This window comes from Ixodes scapularis, unplaced genomic scaffold (genome assembly GCF_016920785.2).
Source record: "Ixodes scapularis isolate PalLabHiFi unplaced genomic scaffold, ASM1692078v2 PGA_scaffold7__128_contigs__length_106722199, whole genome shotgun sequence".
NCBI classification, from domain to species: domain Eukaryota; kingdom Metazoa; phylum Arthropoda; class Arachnida; order Ixodida; family Ixodidae; genus Ixodes; species Ixodes scapularis.
Genome location: NW_024609882.1, coordinates 99,018,517 through 99,044,223, shown reverse-complemented (window position 1 = coordinate 99,044,223; position 25,707 = coordinate 99,018,517).

The window sequence follows — 25,707 nt, the reverse complement described above, 5'->3', positions numbered from 1 at the left end:
CTGCTGTTCCGACGCTAGGCTCCCTGTCGGGATTGTTCCCCCCAAGGCACTCGAAGCTGTTCGATGTCGGCACGTTCACCTCCGTTGTTTCGCCGTTGTTGGTGCTTAACTCGGGTGTCTCGTTCATTACCCTCTCCACGGGCATGGGGATGGGGCGCGAGACGGAAGAAGCCTCTCGCTGAGTCGAGGACGCTCCCGGTGAGTCCGGGGCACGGCCGGGGGGTGAAGGGGGAACCGCAGGAGGCGCGTATTCTCTCTCTCCGTCTTCCGAAATGGGTGACGTTGACCGAGTCGGGGGCGCGTGGGCGTGGCCTCCCTCCAGGCACCCCGGGAGGCCGGCAATGGTCCCGGCTTGAATCTCGTCGACCGTTGGGGCCGTCCTGACCGCCGGCGCTCCCGATTCAATGCTTTCAATGACGGGATGCCGATGGTTGGTGGTCTTGAGCTCGGTAGCCTCCCCTGAACCATTCCGTTTTGTATCCATGGGAGTCGCTGGAGCGTGGGCGCCTCGAAGACGCAGCGGTCGGGGGCGAAGGCGTCTTGGGCTCTCTGGAGCATCACGTCGATGGAGGGCCATGTTGGATTTGGCCGGCGTCATAAGTTTCCCTTCTAAACCATCCCCGGGTCCCCAATCCGCGACCAGGTCTTAAAATTTATCTCGTGTTTTTTTTCTACGCGTTTGCGCTTTGTTTTGTGCGAATTGATTGATATAAAACCTTCAGAGATTTTGTCAAAAGAAGTAAAAAGACGGGAGCTCACGTGAAGGTGGTCGAGCCAAGCTGGCCCCCTGGCGGGCTCCCTGCGTTCAGTCCACTTCACGGCGACAGTCTGCGGAGGCTCATTACAAGAAAATGTAAACTCGCTTGATCGGCGCGTACACGCCGCTTCGCGGCAACACTTTCATGAAGCTTATTACTGAAAAAAAAGGAAAAAAAAAACTAATTTGATAAACGTCGTTTGATGGACTGAATGCCACTGGTAATGTACGACATTTCGTTGCGGTGTGGATTGTCCTATGATGGGCAAACTGGTCGTTGTATAAATAAAAAGGCTCTGGAACATAAAAGGGAAATAGAAGCTTGTAAGCGGATACTCAGGTTTTGCACAAAGAGAAAGAAAATGGTAGAAGAGTTTTGAGAGAGACCATGCGTATGTTGACCTCTGGCAATTGTGTATAGCACGTCCTTGGCATTGGACAGTGATATGAAGCGTTTTTTCTATCTGTAAGATCTTGTATTGTGGGTCTTCCATGAATAGTAAGGGTTTTGATGGAGTTGCCCTCTTATCGCATGTGGCTGATCAGTCATCAAGTGAGGTCGTCAGGGTGGCTGGTTTGTGTGACCGTGATTCATTTGGATCTGTCTGAGCGTCCGGCTTTCAGTGACCTAGTGGAGTGTTTCTTTTTTGGTGGTGAGGGTCTTGGCGTATATATGAGAGCGTTCGTTGTTCAAATAAAATATAACCGCCTTCTGAAGAAAAAGGCAAGTGTTGCGCAATGTTCATACATGTCGCGAAGTAGTTCTTACGAGATTTGGTTGTTGGAGGAAAAAAAGGATGATTTTGGCATTGGAAGGTGTACGTCTTGATAGTATAATGTATATGTAATCTAGAATTCACCAACATATATCTTAATTCTCCACATAAGGATGCAAAAGCAACTTGTGTCGATGTTTATACAGCCGGAAGTTAGTGTGCCTCAGTGGGCGTCTGGTGTCTCAGCTGTAGATGAGCAATTTAGCCAGTCCAGTACAACCGCTAGCCTGGGGTCTTTAACGTGCACCACGCAGTATAGTGATACACGACCGCACGCCGGTACGATGCTCATCCAGATCGAAACGGGCAGGGGTGGGGCTCGAACCCAGGATCCCTGGGTCCTGCAGCGCAAGCTTTCGCCCCAGGTGCTCCGAGCTGGGGTGCGTTAGACCATTCGGCCACCGATCACCAATTTCCATCCACATGAGGGTGGAAATTAGTAATGATTCGCGAGGAGTCGGACTTTGTATTTCTAGGGTTCTTTACGTGAAAACGGGTACAGAAGCTGTGTTTAAAACTTGTTCTTTCGCCCGTTTTTTTTTTTTTTTGCATTTTCGTGTTTCTTCAGTTAATATTCTTCTTCACCAGCTGGCCTGTATTTTTACTTGTGTTATAACGGAATGAACCGCTTTGTACACTGTAAAATGATTTACTGAAAAATTTGAGAGATAATTTGATACAAGAGGGCTATATTCGCAAGCAAAAAAGCTATATTCGCGTCCGTTTCCGTTCTTGTCGCTCGTGTTTCTAGACGTCCTCTTTTCTCATACCCACGCCGGGATCCAGCATCGGGGGTTGAAGTCGAGCTGGTCGGGCTTCGATCCCATCCGCTCGAGGGGGGAGGCTCTCCTTACGGGTCATCGCCTTTGCGTCCTGGCAATTTTTTTTTTTTTTATGTTGTTGCTATCCTCGCGGTTATGCGTCTAGCCATCGTGGACAGCGGCGTCGGCGGGAAGCGCGTGTAATCGAAGGATCTGCCGCGGTGCAAGGCGAGTCGGTTGCGTAGCGGTGCAATCGGGGTCAATCGCTGTTTGTTCGTAAAAAAAAAAAAAAAAAAAAAGCTGTCGTGCGGCAGCTTGGCGGCAGGAAAAAAGAAAAAAAGCGTATTTTATGTTTAGGTGTCTGCATTTTGTTTTAAAAAATCAAACCACTCTTTTATCTCTCCCCCTCACTCTTTAATTTACTCCCCTCCCCCTTTCCCTCTTCCGCGCCACGCCGTCGCCGATCCGTTGACCCCCGCGCCGTCGACACGCCGCCGCCGGAGGTACAAACACCGGCGCGCCGCCGCCGGCGATTTCTGACCGGCGCACGGGTCTACCTGCAACTCGAGCGTTTCTCACGCCTTCGAACCATCCCGACCCGGAGTGTCGTGTTCGCCCGCGTTTCGTGATCAAGCGCTCTTCTCCGTGCCTTCCGCCTATCGCTGCGAGCAGACGACGCTTTACTTTCGAGTTTGAAGTTCTTCTAGGGCCCTCTTAGCGATCTCAAATTCTTTGGGACGGTGTAAGGAAGAAAAGAACGCGCAGTGGACTTTTTCGGGCGACGTGAGGGGCCAGGTCGTGCCGGTTCTGCGTGAAAGGCTGCCCCGGCGGAGTCAAAGCCGAAACTACGGTACGCAGAAACCAAACCCAGTTGTTTTGACAGTTTGACGACTTCCTATTCGAAGTCTGTGAGGTCGTCTGGCACGTAAAATAGAGAACTTCGCCCGATTCTCCGACTTACCGATCATCCTCAGTGCTACTTATGCCGAGCGCCGCCAGCGCAGCTATGTTTTCCGAGGGAGGATAACGAGCCTGGAGGCGACATCGCTCCGGAATCCGATTTTCGATATTTTAAAGAGAAGGGACCGTATCGCGTTCGCTAAACGTTAAAACACGTGTTTTACGAATGCCGTTATTCAATATTATAGAAATGTCGCTTCAAAAGCTTTTAAATTACATAACTTTCAACGTCAAAAAAAAAAAAAAATAAATAAATAAGAACGGCGGACATGAGAAGAGGGAGAGAAAAGCGCCAAAAACAAAAGTCGCGCGCGCGCTTGGAATCTTTTTCTTTTTTGGCTTTGTGGCAATTTTTTTGTGCTTCTATGACAACAATTTGCATAATTTTAGACGATAACAAAAAATACAACCTTTGGTGTGTCAGTGCCCCTTTAAGGTGAGACTGCAGCCAATGGCGCGTGGACGAGAGCTCGAGGCCGCTGCGTCGAAGCGTTCTTTCGTAGAAGGAGCACTTGTGCCAACGTTACTAGAACTACTCAGTTGGGAAACTGCCATAGAGACTGCTCTGAAAAAGTGGCCCCAATCTGTCCATCAGAACCGAGCTAATGGCGAACACAACGCCGCCATTTCTCCCGCAGCGGCCATTCGAGGAACTGTACGTTACTTCTATTTTTGCTTTGATCGGCCATTTTAGCGCCGAAACAAATACAGCAGAAGAGGCTACAGGGGTGCCACCCCCGTCTCCACAGCGGACGCGCCGCAAATTACGACCGAAGTTAAAATGCACCTAGGTCGGGACGCGCTACCTGAAAGGACCGCTGAGGCATGGTTTTATGAAATCAGTATGAACTGTTCCGCAAAACCTTGCAAACTAAAGATTATAAAAACATCATGCACCCATCATTTTGTACTAAACTCCAATAAATTTCATACAGAAAGAGTCTTTTCCGTTGGTTTTTACGCATCAACATGTTTTCTAAAAGCTCGAGGTGACCACAGTACAGACAAATGATAAAGAGTGGCGCTGTCGTATTTAGCTCGGTCTCGGTGGACGCCAGCGGCCCAGGTTTCGACGGCGAGTTTCCCAACTGAGTGTTCTAGTAACGTTGACTTGTGCTAGAGACACTGATCTCTATTTTAGTCGGCTGGATCGCGGATCGGGAGCCCGTCGGTGTCGCCACCGGCGGCCATTGCTTGACACCAGGCAATGCACGCACGTCTACGGAAGAAACGCACAAAAGGAAGCATATTGAAGCATGTACGCTGTGCTCGGAGGCGAGTATCTTATGGTGCGCTGCGATTCTTATGTCGGGTGTTTGGAGATCGAATCGGTATTTGTCAAACATCCGGTCCCCGAAAAAAAAGAAATCAAACGTACCGGAGCACCTACGGCTGAGATGGCAAGCTTGCTCTCGTAGTGGAGTAAACAAAGGGACTTGCCGTCAATAAGGCCGTCCTTAGGGAAGCCCAGAAGTTGATTAATGACAAAGAAGTTCCATATCGATAGCGGCTTTTTGTGAGTGAGCGAATTCGGCGTAGCAAAGCCTTCGAGCTTGTCGTCTGCTAAACCCAACTCAACGAAACCGCCACCGACTCCGCGGTAACTCCAGGTAACTCTCGCCTCATTGAGCTGCACTACAGCGGAGTCACTCTCGACCACAAAGTATTGATTTATAAGAACTGCGAGGGCTGTCAGTTTTATTGTTTGTACGCAAACTATTTGACGGGCTTATCGAAAAGCAGCCAAACAGGGGAAAACGTCACTTTTTCATGTTCTTCCCATAAGGTCCCATGCATTGGCTGGTGTCAATCAATGGCCACCGGTCGCGACACTCGGCCTCAGCTGCCGAGGCCGCGGTCCACGATCCAGCCTACTACAATAGAGATCAGTGGCTAGAGATGAACGTCTCAAAGGCAGAAACGCGGACTATACTCCGTTTCACCTTATGCTGTACCGCAGACAGGGCTAAAAGCGCGAGCTCGTAGCGTTGGGAGTTACTCTTAACGACCGAGGGCTTGTGCCGCCGAGATGTGCCCTAGGGCAAGGAGCTCGCGCTTGTAGCCTTTCCTGCGGTACATTATAAGGTGAAAGAGAGTATAGCTCGCGCTTGTAGCTTTGGCAACAGGCTCGGCTTAAGGGGGGACAGAGCTGTGGACTTGTAGGTATAGGCCGATCTACGCCTTCGCTATCGCAATGCATCGAGGGAACTTTAGCCTTTCTGCACGCGAGACAACCTCGCTATAGCTCTGCGTGTGTAGAGCACGAGAGGGCACTGTGCACTGCCGTCTGCAACATACAGTTTTGGCGGCGTCACGTGCGCACCGAACTTTTAGCGAGATTAGCCTTTTGATCCAATGTATAGGGAGTATTCACTGGCGGCCATAGCTGTGTGCGCGAATGCTGAGCGCGTGCTGATGGCGAGCGTCCACAGTTATTTTGTAACGTGCATTCCGCACCATCAAGAGTGCTGGTCTTAGCGGCCTTTTGATGTGAGTTCATTTTGAGCATGCGCTCTGAACTGACCCCAAATATGGCGTTTAGTGAATACTCCTTATTCAAGAAAAGGAGGTAGGAGGTGGCGTCCGTATTCTTCATACATAAAGCACGTGTAACGGATGTAGGCAGGGCAACGAATCGTCCTCTCAGTTTCTCGGCCTATGGGAGGACCGTTTTCCTGCGTCTTCTTTCTTCCAAGTTTCCTGTCTTTTAACGCAGCCTCAAGGAATTTCCCTCGTGATTAGGCAACTCAATTAACGGATGTCGGTGGGTAAATATGAAGCAAGCAATTGTGCTGCAATGGCATTGATATGGCAACGCGGTTGAGGCGTCCCCGCGAAATGTCTCCTCAGTCTCTAGGCTAATGGAATGATCCTACCTTTTTCTGCTAACTTTTCTATCTTTTACAACAATCTCGGGTAATTTTCGTCGCAATCAGAAAACTCAGCTCATAAACGTCGCCATCTAAACATGGGCCGAACAACCGCGTTCCCATGGCGTTGCCGTCACAACACCGTTGTTTGCCTCATATTTACATGGCGGCGCCCACTTAATCGATGTGGAACAGGTGAGTTTTGGGGCTCAATCAGTAGGAAGTCGGCGTGTTGCGGGCGCTCTTGGCAGCCCGTAGGACAACGTCGTCTACGTCGTCTATCTAGAGCGAGTCGTCATAGCGCGACTTTGGAGAGCGAGCGTATCAGTCGTCGTTCGCACGAACGCTGAGAATGGCGCGACCGGTTGAGAAAGCTGTACAATCCCTGCTTCCAGATGGTGTTCGTTTTCCTTCGCCGTGATGAGAATGCGCATTCGTATGGAAAGTTCTTTTGCTGCGCTGATCGTTTCGAAAGTCAGTCGCGACTGCGGGCAGACGAAGCAGACTGCGGGCACGGAGCACACGAAGACATCGTTTCATTGTACGTCCCGACGCAGCCGACGCCCTGCGAAGTAATCTGGCCAATCAGAGTCAAAAGAGCGAGTCACTACGCCGATTCTGTTTATGATTGGCTGAGCGATGGTAGAACAAGTACAAAAACATGACAAACATCATGATGGTCAACCATTTCGTCGTTTACCCTGAGACTGGTTTTTTTTTTGAAGAGCAGAAGTAACAGAAAAACAGACTTCCACCAGCTAGCCTGTACTTTGACTCTTTTCTCGTTAATCATGATGGTGCGCTTTTGAAACTCTCTGATTCGTCCCATCAGCTCGCAACGTCGGCTGCCTCTGAACTTAAGGTGAAACGAAGTAGAAGCGTTGCTGACCGAGTGGCGAGCAGACGATGGGATGAGAGCAAGGCAATCTGGGACTGATTACGGGCGTCGCTGAGTATGACGCCATGCCGGGCGTATTGAAATGTCCTTGATTTCAGACGGGGCATAGCTCATACTTAGTGCACAACGCTGTCAGAGCTGCTGGCGCAAGCACTGGAGTAGTAGAAAAAGTGTACACACGATCACCCCAATAATCAATCAATAGGTATTGCGCACTTTCAGGACTGATACTCTAATCGCAGCTATTAACACATTTCAAACCCCATTAACCGAGTCATTTATCACCCCTTGATAGCTGTAATCGCTACTGTAAGCAAATATGTGGCGTCATGGTGACGTAGCGCCTATCGTTCATCTGGCGCCAGGTAGCATCATGAGGGAGGGAGAGCGGAGCGTCAGGCGACATGGCGCGGCCTGGTTGCCGCTAATTTGGTCTCAGTTCACAGCCTCGTGTGCCATCTCCACAGCTCAAGACGAGAGCGTTCGTTGCTTCGAAAGGCAAGCAAAGCACGAGCCTTCCCTGACCACGTGATCACGCGGCACCGCGGGACGTACCGTTGTTGTGATGTCATGCCGTATGACGCACCACGTGGGCGTCACGTGGTTAGGCGGAGCCGTTCCACGTGACGCTTGTGTCGGCGCGCTGCCACCGGATTTCGCATTCCGCGTTAGCGCGCGGCACTGCCGCCGCAACCGATTTGCCGCCGGAGAGCCGGGCCCCACGTGACGCGCGTCAGGCTCCTGCTGCCCGAAGAAAAAACTGCCGTCCTGCGCGAGGAATTGAATCTGAGACCGCTCGCTCTTAGGCCGGTCGCTCTAGCCACTAATCAACCGTGGCTTTAATATTATTTTTTTTTATTTATTGCCGGGTACAATGTCACACTCAAGACAGATCCATGAACGGGGTAAAAACGAGAGTGCTAAAAATTACCACTCAAAGTTTGGCTAACATCGCAGGGTTAAAATGTTTTTATAGTCGCAAGCCCTTCAACTAGCGGAAGCCTGTCAGGCACGCATTGCTGGACCTTGTGGGCCTCACCGAAAGAAATGACCCTCTCACGAGAGGAGTTGTGTGCTTCCCGCACATCAATGTCAGCGTTACCCACGGCCACCCGTGCCCTCAAGACGCCTTGCAAACAGAAGAGCATAACACAATCAAAAGGAACTCCACCCTCATTGTCGACCGACAGTAACCCAATTCCATAAGGGTCTAGCGGGAAATCTTTCTTTAGGGTCCACTGGAGGACGCCCTACAGAAAGACTCCATCCCAACATTTTATGAAGGCATGCTCCAATATCTCCGGCCGATTACAAAGAAAACAATGGGCACCGCACGAACCCGACCTGCCCTTTTCATTTATCGAGGTCTTTACCGTTAGTGTACCGGTATGAAGTTGAAAGAAAAAAGTCTTCACTCCGAGAGTTACCAGCATCCTTTTTACCCGCTTTAGAATATCCTGTCCTGGCATTGAGCTACCGTGGCCACTTGGATCAAGCGGCGTTTGTGAGCCTTGCGCTCGCAAGAGCAGTTCGCAAGCAGTATGGCACCAATCGGATACCGAGTTACGCCTCTATGTCTAGCCCTTGCACAGCCCTACTCGATCATTATAAAAATAGAGCGGCCGATACTCTCGGCCCTAATAATCCTCATCGTCTTTTTTTCTTCTAATCGCATGCCTGATCGCTGTCAATGTCGGCGTTGCTGAATCAAAATCGTACTGAAACTGCAAGCTAGAATTGACCCTGAACGAAGACGTTAAACTTGTTCGATGTCCAAAATCAATGTTGGCGATAGGTGCCTGGAGAAACCTCAATTACCTAAACAAAGCCGGCGTAAACTTAGACCGAAATTAGACCCTGAGCCTAAAACACTGCCTGAATGAGGCAGGCTTTCATGCATTCAGAAAATTCGATCTCGACTGTGAACAAACCTGCCTCATCAGCGAGTCAATCTATCTTCGACGATGTCCCCTGAATGGTTCTGAAATTATGCGACTGGACGGAGCAAGGCCCGCCCTTTACGGAATATATTTGGATCACGCCGCTATGCTACGAGTTGCGGACTTTCTAAATAACGTGTGGACAAAAAATGTGTGTAGTTTTGCATAGAAATCTGCATTGAGATGACCCCTCTGCAGATTAAAAAAAAAAAACAGGTCTCAGTGCACTTTCAGTCAATCGTTTTCTAATTTTCAAAATCACTCGCTTTAACTTAGCTACTGTATGAGGGATCGTATCCTCTCCGGTTAACAAAATACTGCAGATCGACAGCACGGCTCTTTCTTATAGTCTTCTCTACGATCCAGGCCTTCTTTTCGAGCAGCGCAACGCGTTTTATAAACCCTGTCAGGCAACATTTCATGGGCGCCGCCATCTTGCCGTCACGTGACCCCGCCGCCATAGCCGCCCTTCAGTTTCTCGCCGTTCTTCCGCGTTGTGTGCTGCACCGGCCACTACCGGAGCTTTGTTTTCGCGTTCTTTTACGTTCCGCGTTGAAATCGTGTGGTTTCTTTAGGTCTTTTCGATATTTCGGGCTTTCATTTAGTAATTTGATATCTATATTTTAACAAAGCTCTTGTGTTTTCTTATTTATGAAATGGAATCGGACAGCGAATGGATCGACGATACAAGAGTATGGTTTCAGAGACCATGTAAGTTCATCCCATTCTGACGTTTTTCTCGCTAATAAAGGTCAGTCAACGACATTGCGACATATGCAAATTTGAACTGACGCAGTAAGGCTATCCAGTCGTGCTTCTCGCTGCGTGTGCGCGCTCGTTTCCGTAAAGCCGACCCGCATGTAAGCGACTTAGCGTGCGACGAGACGAGCGACGGCGACAATGACGAGAATCAGCGACGAAGATTTCTCACTGTCGCCTGTTGCATCGCTCGGTTTTTTGGAATTTCTAGAAAACGTCGCCCACCGTCTTGGTCGCTTGCTCCCGTCGCTTCCATGTGGTTTGCCTCGTCGCGCGACTGCCCGAGCGACAGCGAAGCTGGTCACTGTCGCTTGTCTCGTTGCTGGCCGAATCGCTTGCATGCGGTTTATACTTAATATCGAGGCGCCAATTGGTTCAATTCTGTGTGCATGGAAATTAATTGAGTGTAAACCGCATGTAAGCGATTTGACGAGCGACCAGATAAGCGACGGCGACCCGCTTTGCTGTCGCTCAGTCAGTCGCGTGACGAGGCAAACCGCATGGAAGCGACGAAGCAAGCGACCAAGACGGTGAACGACGTTTTCCAGAAATCCCAAAACCGAGCGATGCGACGGGTGACAGTGAGAAATCTCCGTCGCTCGTCTCGTCGCATGCTAAATCGCTTACATGCGGGTCGGCTTTACGGAAACGAGCGCGCACGTGCAGCGAGAAGCACGACTGTGATAGCCTTCTGCGTCAGTTGCAATTTACATATGCCGCAATAGTGTTGACTGCCTTTATTAGCGACAAAAACGTAAGAATGGGATGAACTTACATGGTCATTGAAGCCTCATAATCTTGTATCGTCGACCCATTCGCTGTCCGATTCCATAAATAAGAAAATACAAAAGCTATATCGAAATATAAATTTCAAATTATTAAATGAAAATCTTAATTATCGAAAAGACCTAATGAAAATAAAAGATTTCAACGCGGAACGTAAAAGAACACGAAAACGAAGCTCCGGTAGTGGCCTGCGCAGCACACAACGCGTAGCAACGGCGGGAAACTGAAGGTCGGCTATGGCGGCCCGGAAAGCGCGCGAAGGGCGCGCCGACTGGTGGCAGCTCGAGTAACTGACTCGCTGAAAGCGTCTATTCGCGACTCCAGCGACCTATAGGGGGCGCCACCACCAAACAAACATGGCGGCTGAGTCCAGGTCGCGTCGGCTCGGCCGGGCCCAAGATCAGTGGCCGGGCCGCCTGAACAGGTGGCGCGTTCAATTTAACATATTTTCTTTTGTTTAATGCCCAATTTTATAGGTATTTGAACTGAGACGGTTAAGTGTAGCCCGTGCAGATAAATTTGCAAAGCATAGTTTTGTTTTGCCGGTGTTTTTTGTTCTTTTCGTGTAAAACGTTCGTTTCGGAGATTTCGTTCAAAACCGAAACCATGGACTCCGGAGAGGCGGTAATATACTAATCAGTTTTGATCATCTAAGGAAAGCGGCGATGACTACAGACTTGTTCCACAGAGAGTAACTTTTCAGCTAACTCGCATGCCTCGACCATGCGAATTATCTTTTCGCGAAATTCAGGTTTCGTGCGTATCCGCGTTTAAGAAACAGCTCCAGTCGTCTGCTCGGTCAACAACACAGGCTGCAGGAAAATTACGAAAATAAAGCAAGCGCTTCTTGAGTCAAGGGCCATGTTAACCCGCTGGCGCCCGACTAAGCAGCTGATACTCGTATTTCAATTCAGGTTTTAGTAGCAATCGAGAAGATATTTTGACGAGCGGGTTATGTATTATATTACGTACTATGCCCACTAAGGTGATATTAGTATATTCTTCGGGTTGAAATATGAGTTGACTAGCTATTAGGTGAGCTGTTGAATAAAAGTATATTTGACAGACAGAGAGATACTACTTCAACTTAGCCAAATGGTTCTATAGCCGGCAGCACGGAGACAAACTGAAGAAAGTCTTCATCGAACATTCACGCAGAACCTCTTTGCGTTGAACTTTGTTTCGAATCCTGAACGGAAAAAAATAGTATTTTTTGTGGCCGGTCAACCTGAGCAATGTAGACGTATATTGCTGCTGGCTTCGACGTCCTCGTAATATAAATATTGGAGGCGCGATAGGTCAAAATGCCGTGACAGCATCTAACGTTGCGAGACTCGTCCCCCACCTTTTTAAAACAGATCATTTCCATCATTCATAATTTGCAGCGAGCAGGTTTTCCTGAATCAAGTAATTGCGAAATCAGCCCAACACCTTCAGTGTGGTCCAGAGGCTTTTTCAGCGAAAAGCAGTCAAGATGAATAGCCAACGAACCGACCGGGGTGGGTGGCTCAAACTTGAAGCTATAGCCGAACACAACCAAACTCAAGGAAAGCAGCTATCGAACCTTTCCATTCACTTGACTGCAACATTGATATTCCCTCCAGTGAAATGCCTCGTCTGTCGTCCTCAGTCCACTGTTCTACATCCTTATAAAGAAGCCACTTATCAGTTACCAAGTAGTCGTCACTTTGAATGTGAATCGAGACAGACAAGAACTCAGAATTCTTTCCTAGGGCAATAAAGGAATGGAACCAACTCCCGAATTCCGTCGTCACTATGACAAATGTCTGTGATTTTGTTAAAAATATAAAGAGTATAGTGCTTGATAATGTGCCGTGACTTTGTGTTTTGAATGTATTTCTTTTGCTTTTTTATTCCTCCGGGTGAATCACTTTTTTGAAGTGTCAGTGCATGATTGTTCTTTTACTTCTTGTATGTATTACCACTCCTGTAAAGGCCTTGTAAAGGGCCGACAGTATCAATAAATAAATAAATAAATAAACTCAAAACGTTTTTCCGTGATTCCTCCCCATCCAAGAAATCGAAAGCACGCGACCGTGTGCTGTGGAATAAACGGGTTTTCAAACACGTAATAGAAGAAAACAATCTACTGAGGCTTCACCACACTAATGATCGCTCAGGCAAACTTAAGAAATATTCGGACCTTCGTCAAATTACAGTGTTCGCGACCGCGCCGACTACACGCTTCCGCGAAAGCCACCAGAGACGCGGAGGGGCGCGAGCGACCTAGACCGGCTGGTTTCCGGTTTTCCCGCCTGGTGGCGTCCGTTTTGCTGGAGTCGCGAATAGGCTTGTAGCTAGACCTCGTAAAGACACGAGTACGGACTCCTTTTTCATCATGTCAGCGAGGTGGTTGTGGGAACGTCTAATCGGATTCTTCCGACGATAAATATCTTGTCCGTGGAAGACTGTTTATATTTTCTTAAGAGAACGTGGCGTTCTTGAAATATGCGCACCTTATAGCCAGCCTGAAATTTAGGTTTTTGGCAGGTCCAGGAGGAGCTAGAAACATACGAAATAAAAGATTCTGACTGGTTCTGCTTGGTAACTTCGATGGGCCGCGCACCCTGCCTTCTGTGATAGCTGGATTTGTAGGATTGAACGAGTTTAGAAAAAATATCGATTAATCGCCTCGTCCTTGCATACTTGCATTATAAACCCGACTCCCAATGGTTTGTCGTACGTGTTCCACAATTGAAGTCTTTTGCTCCAAATACGAAGAATATAGCTTAACACCATTCTTAGCGAGAAACGACCTCACTGATTTCCCCTAAAATTTACAACCATGAATCGTGCGTAAAAACGTACTTTTGTTCATTTTACGAAAGATAATTTTAAGCGCTCTCAAAACCTCCTCTTCTGTTTTGCGAGAAATTGAAACTGCAGAGAGAAATCGTGAAAAGGGTTGATCACAAACCAAATGTTCCTCTTCCCACCGTTGTACTGGTATCCATCGTTGTCTAACATATTGAGGTATTTAGCGCACAAGGTAGAGAGGAGAAGGACAGGACAGGAAAAGAGCGCTAAATACCTCAATACCTTGTCCGCTAAATACCTCAATATGTTGGACTAGCAACTAGCCCAAATGTCAACTTTACTGCAATCCATCGTTGTACTTGGCAATTTTCTCAATTTATACGAGCTCCACATGATGCACATCCCTGACATGCATGGACGATATTTCGAGGTATAATCGAGGACGCTTTCTTTATTCTTTATTTACAGTGATCCTGCAGCGCCACAAGACGTTATCTCAGGGGGCAAATAAACACGAGAAAAACATTTCAGCGTTTGCGGCATAAACAATTTCATAAGACAAGGCATTCCAGCACTTAATAGATTTTACACCAAATGAATTTTCGCCCAATTCAGTCGCGGTGCGAAGTTCCCGGATTTTATGTGTGTGACCTTTTCTTTTGGATATATAATATGCATGTAATAAATAGGTTGAGCTATTAATGCCTGTTGTATTATAATGGATACTCTATAAAAACTTGAAACGCAATTGTTTTCGTCCTTGTGCCAATGGATAGCATCCTAGCTCTTTAACCACGTTGGTGATACTCTCAAAACGGTCCTACCGCGTCAGGACTAATCGAGCTGCACGATTTTGAATTCACTCTAGCGCAACAGCATGGTTTTGCTGTGAAGGGCCCCAGACGGTCCAGGCATGCTCCAAAACTGGGCGCACATAATTTCCTTTAAAAAGCTGTACGCTTTAGAACCTTCTAAATGTTTTTACGCCTTTTTCCGTCCTGTGTGTCCCGCGAGTCTGTCGACTCCACGACCGAAGGAAACGGGATGACTTGCTTGGCAGTAGACGGCTTTTCTGCACTGTGCCGACGGCAGCATGTTTTCCTTTTGGCCTTGTGCAGTCTGAGCGAGCTCGAAACGGTGACAGATCCAGCTGGTAATTGATTATGGCGGAGATGGCGCCTCTCATCCTCTAGAGCTGGTAACGTGGTAGGTCGATGGTATTGGATTCTCGAAGTTTTCTCCGTGAACCACCAACTTTCCATCTGTGCTGTGCGCAAACACGGACGAAACGGTCTTTAAGAGGGCCTAGAACTTCTTTCTTATGGCCCGTTCACACTCTTGCAACCGAGTACGACCGAGAGACACCATACCGGTTTTTAAGCCCTTTGCGACTCCTTAGGACCGGATGCGATGCAGCGGAGCTTGTCCTAAGAGATCGCAAGAGGCTTAAAAACCGGTCTGGTCTCTCTCGGTGGTAGTCGGTTGCAAGAGTCTGAACAGGCCTTTAGGCGGAGATGAAAAGCCGTTAGAAAGTTCTCGTCTTCAAAATAATCTTTCGTGTCGTCAATGCCTATTGGTCATTCGTCAAGACATTTGAAAAGCCGGTCAGCAGCAGCACCAACCCGGGAAGGGGGGGGGGGGGGGGGGGGGGAGGCCGGCAGCGGCCCCATTCCAGTCTTCTGCCTTCACCAAGACTCTTCGGCGAAGAGGAGATGATGTTCGCGGAATGCTCTATCGTACTTTGGCCACCCTTCTGTTAAACGCGGTCATAGTCTACTATGCTGAATTTTGCTCGATTAATAGCGTGGCGGGCGACACGATCAAAATGGGTGGGAGCTGGCAGATATTTGGCTCGTGAGATTAAAGTTGTGAATCAAAACCACGATATTCGAATCCTAAAGGGACTTGTCCTCTATTATAATTTCTAAGGTGTGCGGATTTTATGTGAGCACGGAGTTGAGAAACTTTAGAAGCGATCGACCTTTCTCAGGTAATTGCTCAGGGCGGTGACGTTGTGGTTATCCCCCTCGTCTTTTTGTCTGTGGCGAGGGGAACCGCATGAGGTCTTCATCGCCGCCGTTGTCGTCATTGTCGTGAACCCCATTATTGCCCAAACCGTTGTGGCGCAACATTTTCTGGAGCGTCGGAAGTATTTTTTTTTTTCAATTTAGTGTCGTCCGATTTCTTCTCTTCCTTTAAGATGTCTGGAATATGCTCTAGATACAAGTTGGCATTACATTTTTCACTTTTCAGACTCCGATATTTTTTTGCGATAGCTCTTCCGCCCTGAGTTGAAATGGAGCCTAGCAGAGCCGGAAGAACTAAAAGCAGGAAACTTCCCTTAATTATATAGCATTAACATTTTACGCTCATTGATTTTTTCCTTTCTTAAGTTAATAATGTGTAGACTGATTATGCGTGGTTAGTACCGTTCGATTTCGCTCTATGCTTCCTCATTCGTGCAAAGACTCTTATGAGGCTAGAAGTTTGATTAAAACGAATGATTTAAAAATTCAAAACATCTCGGGACACTAGCTATTATGAGCTACCTGCGCTGATCACACAGCCAGCAATCCCAGGACATTTCAAAATGCTCTAAAGTCATTTGTTTCCATCTCATATTAAACAAAGTTTGAAATCGCCAGAACACTCACAAAGCTTGGGTATATTAAGAAAAAGTCGAACTGAGGTTTGGCATCCACTTTATATGAACACCAAAGAGACCGCCGTGTGACAACCCATTGCTGTAGGGATTTTTCTTTATTTGTTTCGCGGGTTTGCCGCGTAGGGGGCAGAGGTAAAGCCGTGGTGCCTGACAAAGCCTCTGCCTCCTAACATTGAGCAGCTCAAAGTAGTTACATAATAACAGAGTCTACAAAACATTATACAGTTATATTAGAACAAGAAAAACAAGTAAAAAAAAACAAGGGAAAATAGACACTACATTCGTTTGCTTTAAAAACACTTTACATGTCAGAAGTGTTGGTCGTGAAAAACCGAAAACAGTAACAACAAACAAAAAACTAAAGTGCAGTCTTATGCACCTCCGACATCTTAGCATCAGCAGCAAGTTCACATGGAGGAATACAATGAAAACATATATCTTTGATATTAGCTATACCTAGTGATTATGTTTTTGGTGAAATACGCTATACAAATGAGAATGCGATTTCTCTGCCAACCGAGAAACTTCTACAATCCCTTATAAAACCAGGACACGTGTTGTTAAAGTTAAGGTTGAGGTCCGTTCTACTTAGAATTTTCGTTGTTTGAAAAATGAAAGTTTGTTGACCATAGTTGGTTCTTATGGCCGGCATCCTTCGCTTTGGATTTTTAACCGCATATGCACTTAGGCTGTTCGCTGTTGTGGTGTAAAGTGTATTTTTATGTATCCACAGTAAAAGTTTGAAGTAATATATTTGATCTGTTTAAGTATATTATATTTGATGAAGAGCGGTTATGTCCTTAAATTTCTGGTATCCCCTTTATAATTTTCACACATTCGAAGATTTTTTTTTTTTTTGCAAAAGGGTTATTTTTATATAATTCGGCGCTGTCGTTGTTCCCCAGACCAGAATACTATAACTAATTTTGGAGTAGAATAAGGAATAATTTAATGCGCGTTTTAACCAGGTCGGTGCCAAATTTTGTAGTTTATAAATGCATCCTGTTACCAGGATAAATCAGCCTTTAGTTTGTTTACTTGACAATTCCACGATAGATCGTCAGCAAACAAAACGCCCAAAAATGTTTGTTCTGCTACGTGCACCAATGTTGTGCCATCGTATATTACGTCAATGAAACTGTAGTCTTACTAATTTGTTGGTTTAAATATGGTATACTTAGTTTTATTTGTGTTTAAATGTAGACAATTTATTTCCAACCATTTTGATAATTCCGAAAGATATTCATTAACGAACTTCTGGACGCACTTTTGTGCCACACGAGAAAAGAAAATATTTGTGTCGTCTGCATACATTGTTATTTCAGGGGAACCGGGTATTGCCGTAATATCATCAATGTATACGAGAAATGATAGAGGGCCTAAAATGAAGCCTCGAGGAACACCATGTTGTATTTTCACTTTATCAGATGCATGGTCATTTATATATATATATTGACAACGATCTGATACATTTTATTAGTCTTAGCGCAACTCCTCCTACACCGTAGATTTCAAGATTTTTTTTTCAATAGATTACTGTGATGCACAGTATCAAATGCTTTTTGTAAGTCCAAAAATACTTAAAGAGTGAAAATTTTTCTTAATATGTTCAACAGTTTTATTCTTTATATCAGTTAGTGCTCGTTCCGCAGACCTACTATTTTCAAAAGCTTATTGAGCCTGCGTTATTTTTTGGTGCTTCTGAAAAAAAACAAAACAACTCGCTAGCCTGTTATTGATAATGCGCTCAAAAATCTTCGAGAAGCCTGGAAGAACCGAGTTCGGCCTATAATTATTAATATTTACCTCTCCTCCTCCCTCATTCACAGGTGTTACTTTGGCTATTTTTAATTCTTCGGGAAAATCACCAGACTCAAACATCAATCAATTTAACTTAGAACGAACACATCAATCATGTCATACAGAGCGCATCAAAGAAACTTGGCTTTCTAAGGCGTACATTGCACCAGGCACCTTAGGGTACGCGTCTGCTTGCCTATAAAGCTGTCGTTCTCCCCAAGCTTGAATATGCAAATATAATCTGGAATCCGCATCAAAATTACCTAATCAAAAGTCTAAAAGCACTGACAAACAAAGCCGCGCGATTCATCTCTGGAAAATATTCGCATCATACCAGCGTTACGTACATAAAACAAAATATCGGTGTACCTTCTCTAGAGATGCGAAGAAAAATTTTTCGTTTATGTTTATTTCATCGTATTTATTACAGTGCTTCCGCCTTCAAACAGTCATTCTTTAAACCCGCAGTTCATATCTCACCCAGAATTGATAACGCACAGAAAGTGGAACCTTAGGCAGCTCGTACTAATCTTTTTTCTTCATCCCCGTTGTTATTGTGCATTGCCGACTGGAACATCCTGCCAGAATCTGTTACAGCCCAACAAGATGAGGTACGTGTTGTTTAAAAAGAAGTGTGAACAATAGTTTTTAAACGTACTCCTAAACTCGGAATCATTGAGCGTGGCCAATAATGTTGTGCTATGTGTGGATCAGCGAACGTGAATTTCTGACTCGATATTAGTTTCGGCAGCCTTCCACGGCTTTTACCTTAGATTTGCAATAGGCTTTTTGACTTTAGAACTTAAAAATTCTCAATCTTGATTATGCTTGAATGTGAATGATTATGTGGTATCATGTTTAAACCAGATAATGTGAAATTTGTTACTCTGTTGTTCCTTTTTTATGGAGTTATTTCTTATAGTGTGTTTTTTACTCCATTGTAAAATCCATTGGAAAATCCTGGCTTTGAGCTAAATAAATGAAGTGAAATGAAATATTTATTATATGGGACAAAATGGGACTTATAATGACCGCGGTCTTCTTTACATGGGAAGATTTTATTCCATCATTTCCCGCGGCAGCATTAATTTTTAAGTTTCTAATTATTCTTTGAACTTCATTTGACGCAGTTGGAATTAAAATGATAAACTGCAGCTTATTCATCGTAATTACACTGTTATCTGCGCTGGCACTTTTTCCCATGTACGTGCCAACATTAATAGAATGTCGATTCCTTTCGCCTGCTCGTTCTTTTCAAGATACATTTATTACGATGTCCCATACCTTTCTACTATCATTGTGATCATACAGAAGCTTATTTGGATAATAATCGCACTTCGCGCTCTTCAGATCGGTCTTCAGTTTGTTTCTAAACCTTCTGAATTCAGTTAAAAGACAGGAATCCTGACTTATGATGAAAGCATGATACTTACGGTTTTTTTCTTTTATTATTTTATACAGGTTGCCAGATACTCACGGTTTTCTTAATTTCTTCTTTCTTTTTATCTCTCTCAAATGAAACGGAGCATCATAGTTCTGTCTATATTTAGTATTAAAAAGATTTTATAGGCACGGCCCGTCTCACGTTCTTCGTAGACGTCATCCCAATTTTCTTGTTCTATGAGGCAGCCAAAAGTTTGTAGTGAGCCGTCATTTATTGGGCGATGCCAAGACGTTTGTTTTTCGTTGTTACGTTCCCCAGTTAAATAAGACCCAAAGCAGAAGATGGGGAAGATGACCACTAAGGTGGTATCATATAGCGCCAGCTGTAATATGACCACTATCTAGGATTGTAATGCAGACGTCAAGAGGTGTACCAGTGTCTGTAGTCACCCTGGTTGGGAGTGTTATCTCATTGTTATATACATACTGATAGATGATGTCGCGTAATTCTCTCGCATGACGGTCACCCGAAAGTGTGTCTATGTTCACATCTCCGAGAATAATGAATGACACAAATAACGACCCTAGGATGCATAGTGCGTTTTCAAGAAATTGCATGACTTCAAACACATTGCCAGAGTGTGGTCTGTACAAGGCAGCAACAACAGTATTAGATGTTGTAATGAGTAAGCTTTCGACAGTTTCATCCATTCTTGTTAGGCCATTCATAACTTGAGACTGTAGGTTATTCTTGAGATAAATGGCTATGCCACCGCCCCCCTTTTTTGTCTCTGTTCAGATGTTCGCATTTATAACCTTGCAGGGACGGCGGCGTGTCTTCTTAGATAACCAGGTTTCAGTGAGTACTATGGCTTCCCGTTTCACACTCAATAATTTTAAAAATAGTTCTAGGTCAATTTAAATGTATAAATTTAAACTGTCCTTTCATGTTTTCCATATTTCTTATTAAATGCCTGACAATCGTAATAGTTACAGTCAGGCTGAGTATCCTTCATCACAATGGTTTGGCGTGTATCCCGTGGGTATAGCCATCTCATTTAGTTTGTTAGTTTTTCATCTTCAGCCAGTTTAGCAATCTTTAGAACATTTGCTTGCTCATCCTTTCTCGCAAAGATTTTCCCACCCGAGGACATCACAAACTTCCAGCCAACCGTTTTTTTCTTGGCTACAGCGGCACCCAAAATAGTCTTGTTTGAACTCGTCAGATGATCGTTGACGTAAACAGGGCTATTGTTCCCACATAATCGATATTTTCAGTTGTCATTTTCTGCTTTTTAGCTTTCCGAAAAATTTTATTTTGCTTCGTGCCTTGCACGAAGCGAAGGATTATGTTCTTTTCAGAGGGCTTGAAGGTGGGGACGAGGTGACATACCTCAATATCCGAATCAAAGGTCGGTTCATACAGGAGACTACCAATTCTTTTAACAACGTCGCGTGCGTCACCTTCCTCTGGCACTCGTTTTATTTCAAGGTTATTACATCTTATATATTGCACAAGTTCTTCTATTCTTTTTTTTTTCGTTTAGCCTTTGGTTCTCGACGGTTAGTTCTTCGTTCTTTTTCTGTTAGTTTCTGAACATCTTTTTAAAGCCTTTTCATCTCATTTTTGATTTCGTTGACTCCGCCAAAAGTGTCGTTAAAAAACTTCTCACTGTCTTTTAGAGTTCTCAGTTCAGCCCTCAGTTCGCGTCTTAGATCTTCAATGGCTTCTGCAATGTCTTTCGTATCCTTACTCATTACACATCAGGAATTAAGGAAGCAACACTGGACGACACGTAACTTCGTCACTCTCACAAAGACAGTTTCAATATACTAATAGTTGTTGCTGTGTTTCGCAGCAGTGCACAGACGCTTTACTGTGTTCATACAAGAAATGCGTGGTTCTCACCTGCAAAAATAGAGATGATCAGATGTTGCTTCGGTGCGCACTGCTAACGAACTGAGGTCTGGGTTGTTGGGCAGGCTTCCTTTGTAGAATATAGCCGTCAGTGGCGCTCTGGTCTTGTCCCGTCGAGGCAAGTGGTGTTGTTGGTGTTGAACGATGACGGGCGATGTTTGGCGAAAGCGATATCTTCGCGTGCCAAGGGTACTGCAGAAATACAGATGATTAGATGCTGCTTCGGTGCGCACTACTGCCGAACTCAGGTAGCTGAGCGCAATCCAAAATAAACTTTCATTACGTCTTTAAAATATGCAGTTGTATTTCTTGATATAGCAAGCTGATGTATGTTTGAGTCAAAATTTACGACCTATATCATTTTCCTTAAATTGGCATTTTGTCGGCATCTTTACGGCGTATATATATATCTCGAAAACTTTTCAATATATTGGGCAATAAAAAAAAGCGGGTTGTTATGACACTCTGTGAATCTTAGAATTGAGGTCCAGGGCGAACCTGGACCTCAATTAACAACAATAACAACACATCTGTATCAGCGTTGCGCCAAATCCTCGACAAAAGTATTTAAGATATTAAACACCCATTTGAGAATGTATTTAGAGTAATACTCAAGTTACTTAGAGCCCGAACTATCTTAAGTAGAGTACAGAAACCTTGAAAGTAACTGAATTACAAAGAAGATACTCAGCCAAATCGTCTATTTGTGACGACTTGGCTGAAAATTCCACTTGGCTGTGATCTTGTTGGACTTTCAAGAAGCGCCTTACCTGGTGCAGCTTAATAGGTGCCGAAATATTTTAGGAACAAATGGGACTCGTAGACATGGCACCCGCTTCGCTTTAGTTTCACGGCAGGCTCGGCTCCTGACGCATTCCCCTATAACATCGTAATATGCCGCGCCGCGATTTCGGTGACTCGATATGTAGTCCAGCATTGCATATCCATAACAGCCGGACTAGAAGTTGATCAGGCAGTGACAGTTGCGGATGAGTACGCGAGTGAAAGACAGACGCGCACGCTTAGGAGAAACATAGACTCATGAAGAGCAGCCTATGTCGCCGATCAGCAATCAAGAGCAAGCACTTTGTCCCAACAGCCAAAAGTGAAATTGAGCACCTGAACCTTCGAACTGTAAAAGGAAAAGGTCAGAAGGGAAGCAGAAGAAACGCAAGTGAGTGTCTACAAAATCGCTGATTAACCCCTTCGCCCCGCCCCCTTCTGCACCAGCTCAAACCATTCTTTACGCATTGAGATGAAGATGTTCACGATTTCATAATCAGAACCCATTAGTTTATAAATGACTCCCCCTTGCGGAAAACTGGTTTTCAGGATTTTGAGAATGAAACAATAAGCGAATTTGAAAGGAAATGAAAGAAACACTTTTAAACAAGCTTTGGTGCAAACTCTATGAGGGATTAGTAGCCGAGTGGTCTAGAGTACACTAGACAGTCCCGCATTGAGGGCTCGTGTCTCGCGTCCCGCGAGTAATCGCCAAATTCTCAAAATGTCCGCCTTTCATACCCTCATAAAATTCACTCTACAACTCATGGTGCTGCCGAACAACGGGACATGGGGAAGCGCGGAGGTCGCTGGTAATCGCATGAATCGGAGTGGTACGTCATTCTCTGTCCAAGTATTGCGGGAAGCCACCGTCGTTTTTGTAGGAGACCCGACGCGCACGCGCCGTTGTGTCTCTCCCCTTGGTTGGAAAATATTCGAGAAAATTGCTCGCCAAAAATTTTGCGGGACTAACTCGATGTCATCTATAAATTAATGCAATTATTTTACATAGTTGTGTCAATGCAAAAGGGTTGCTGTGGATTTTTTTAGTGACTACAACCACACAAGGCAAAAAACCTGCAACTCACAAAGGTGGAGAAAGAACATAATGTTAAAAATGTGTGTAGGACCATGTTGATAAAAGTAAGCGTTGACAGGAATCAGCAACCCGAAAAAGATTTACTGTTTCTTAGTTTCATTTGGTGCATTGCGTTCTGCTGCTGGGCGTTTGCAGATAAGATCGAACAACCATGTCCGGTGACCATTTTTAATATTGATGAAAAAAAATATTTTTCTGGCTTTAGGGTCAGACAAAGAAAACCAATTTATGTTTTCGGAAAAAAACATTTGTCTTTGCGAAAAACAATTGTAAGCACCCTCTCAGTCACGGGCGCGTTTTGCGTAGTGCGCGACGTTGACAGTTCGGGCGGCTTCCCTCAAAACATAGTACTGGCTACGAGTTTAGAAATATTCACTGACAAATTAGGCATAGGTAGGATTGACAAAACGTATTAATCGCCGAGTGTTAGGGTAGTTATTTCAAGAAAACAAATCGCAAACACGGGACATTGCGGAATACCATACTGGATTAAAGAATATGTTTCTCCGTATCTATAAAAGCTAAGGTCTTCAAACTTTGCCAGTGTGTTGCTTTGTATATAGTTCATCTTTTGCGCGAAATGTTGTTGTCCTGGTTAGCGGGAGAAATTTACAAGAATTGCTCACACAGGGGCATTTAACTAAAAGTGCATTATATTTAAAATGATTAAAAAATGGCTATCTTTAATATCCTTTAAACGCTTTGAAATTAACGTTTGTAATATGTACTAACAGAGTCTGCAAAATCATGATGCAATATTTGTGTGGCTTCTAAGTTATAAAGCGAGAAACTTGGCCAAATCGACGCTAACGCGGTTGCCATAAAGGGGGCGTGCGCATACCCATTTTTCACAATTTCAGTATTATTATTAAAAAGCGTAACATTGCAACGGGGTGTTCGGTAAAAGACAAATTGACGGTACAAAAGTGGACGGTAGTTTTCAAGGGAAAATTCTTTCCACATTTTAGAACAACCGACCCAAAAATGCCCATGTTTAATCATGTCTAAGAAAAACTAAATAATCTTTGACAAAACTAAAAACCTTGCTATCATGAAAGTAATTCAGGCGTTTCGAAAGAACTCTGTCAGGATGGGCTAGAAATATATTGCTTAAAATTGGAGCTAAACACGAGCCAGTGCATATCCCTCGCTTCTGAATATACACACTGTTGTTCCATTCAAGTAAGGCCGAGTTTAGATAAAATGTAAATAAATTCGAGAAAGTCATCTACAGTCATTCCTGCTGCATTCTGAAACGCCACCACTCCGTGTTTATCGAATATTTCCTCTACGCAGGTCACTAGTTTGTCGTGCTGTAGGGAATAGTATAAATCCTTCATGGCTAGTGAGCAGGCTATGGAGCCTTTGTCCGCGTTTGTCTTTAAAAAATCTACGACTTCATCCGAGCTTTTGACCAAAAACGGGTCGTGTATACAAATGGTTCCCAGTTTATCTTGCAGGAAGAGTGCTATCGATTTCTGCCATGTGCCTCTCTTTGAAACTTTCACTCTTAACAGACAATGAACTTTGTGCGTCTCAGCGCTGAACATCATCTGTAGGCACTTCCCTTTGGTTTTGTCAATACCCTGTGACCACGTGTCTAATTTGAATTTCTTGAACGATATTTTCCCTCCCTTAATTAAAGACACCTTCTTCTGACGCTGATTCAAAACTGACCAAATAGCCTAAAGGGCCTTACTCCAAATTTCGTCTTTTGTTAACAAAACAAACCCTACTTCCTTCTTGGCGGGAATGATAGACAATCGCCGTCAAACGGCGTTCCTTCGATAGCGACACCAGACGCTTAACCGGAATTGGGGGCCTCGCGGGTATGGTATTGTTCCTAGATAGCACGTCCACTCCCTCCGAGGTACAACGTTCAACTTCGCCATCTGGTGCGCACCTGGAGACTTGGCGGACCAGGCCCAAGAGTTACGGAGCGTTCATGTTCGGCTCAACCACAAACTTTGGCCCTAGAGCAACAACTCGTCGTACATATTCTGGAAGCTGCTTGTCACTCACTGATTTGATGTCACACTTGGCCACTGCGGACATCGCTTGGGCAGGGTGACTCGCAGACGATGCAATGATTGCTGCCAGAGGAACGCTGTACTTTAGCGAAAACTAAGATGTTTGAAACGTACCACCTTCTAAGTTGAGTGTGTTTCAGGTACAGTTCATAATTGTAACTACACAAAAATATACCGAAAATATACACTTTCTTTTTTTTACTTAGTACTAAAATATAAATTTGAAAGTTATTTTTAAAATACCTTCATTTAAACTGAATTTGAAGTCATCTTTATGCCTTCTGAAATATGGAGATACCAGATTAGGAGGCACAAAATACCTTTTCAACAAAGATTTCTTAAATATTAATTTATTTCACACAAAATATACTCCGACCATAATACAAATTCAGTGATAAAAATATGTGCAGAATACTGTTAAAATACCTGGAAATCGTAAATACTGTTGTGTTATACTCTAAGTATCTTTTGACTCCAATACTTTGGTAGTTTGACTTAAACTACCAAAGTATTGAAAAGCTCGCCTGTCAGAAGTTCACTTTAAGCGGATGTGGAGTATATTGAAGTGCCTGAATACAACATTTGATTAGTTTGTGAATTGAGTTGTGCAGCACCGCACTTATAAATCAGCCCAGTTTATGTTATTGTCTTATTTTTTCTAGCAAGAACACACCTGATGAGTTTCTTGCACACCAATCACAAACGAGGTTTGGGAACTACAACCACAACACTTGCTGATGCTGC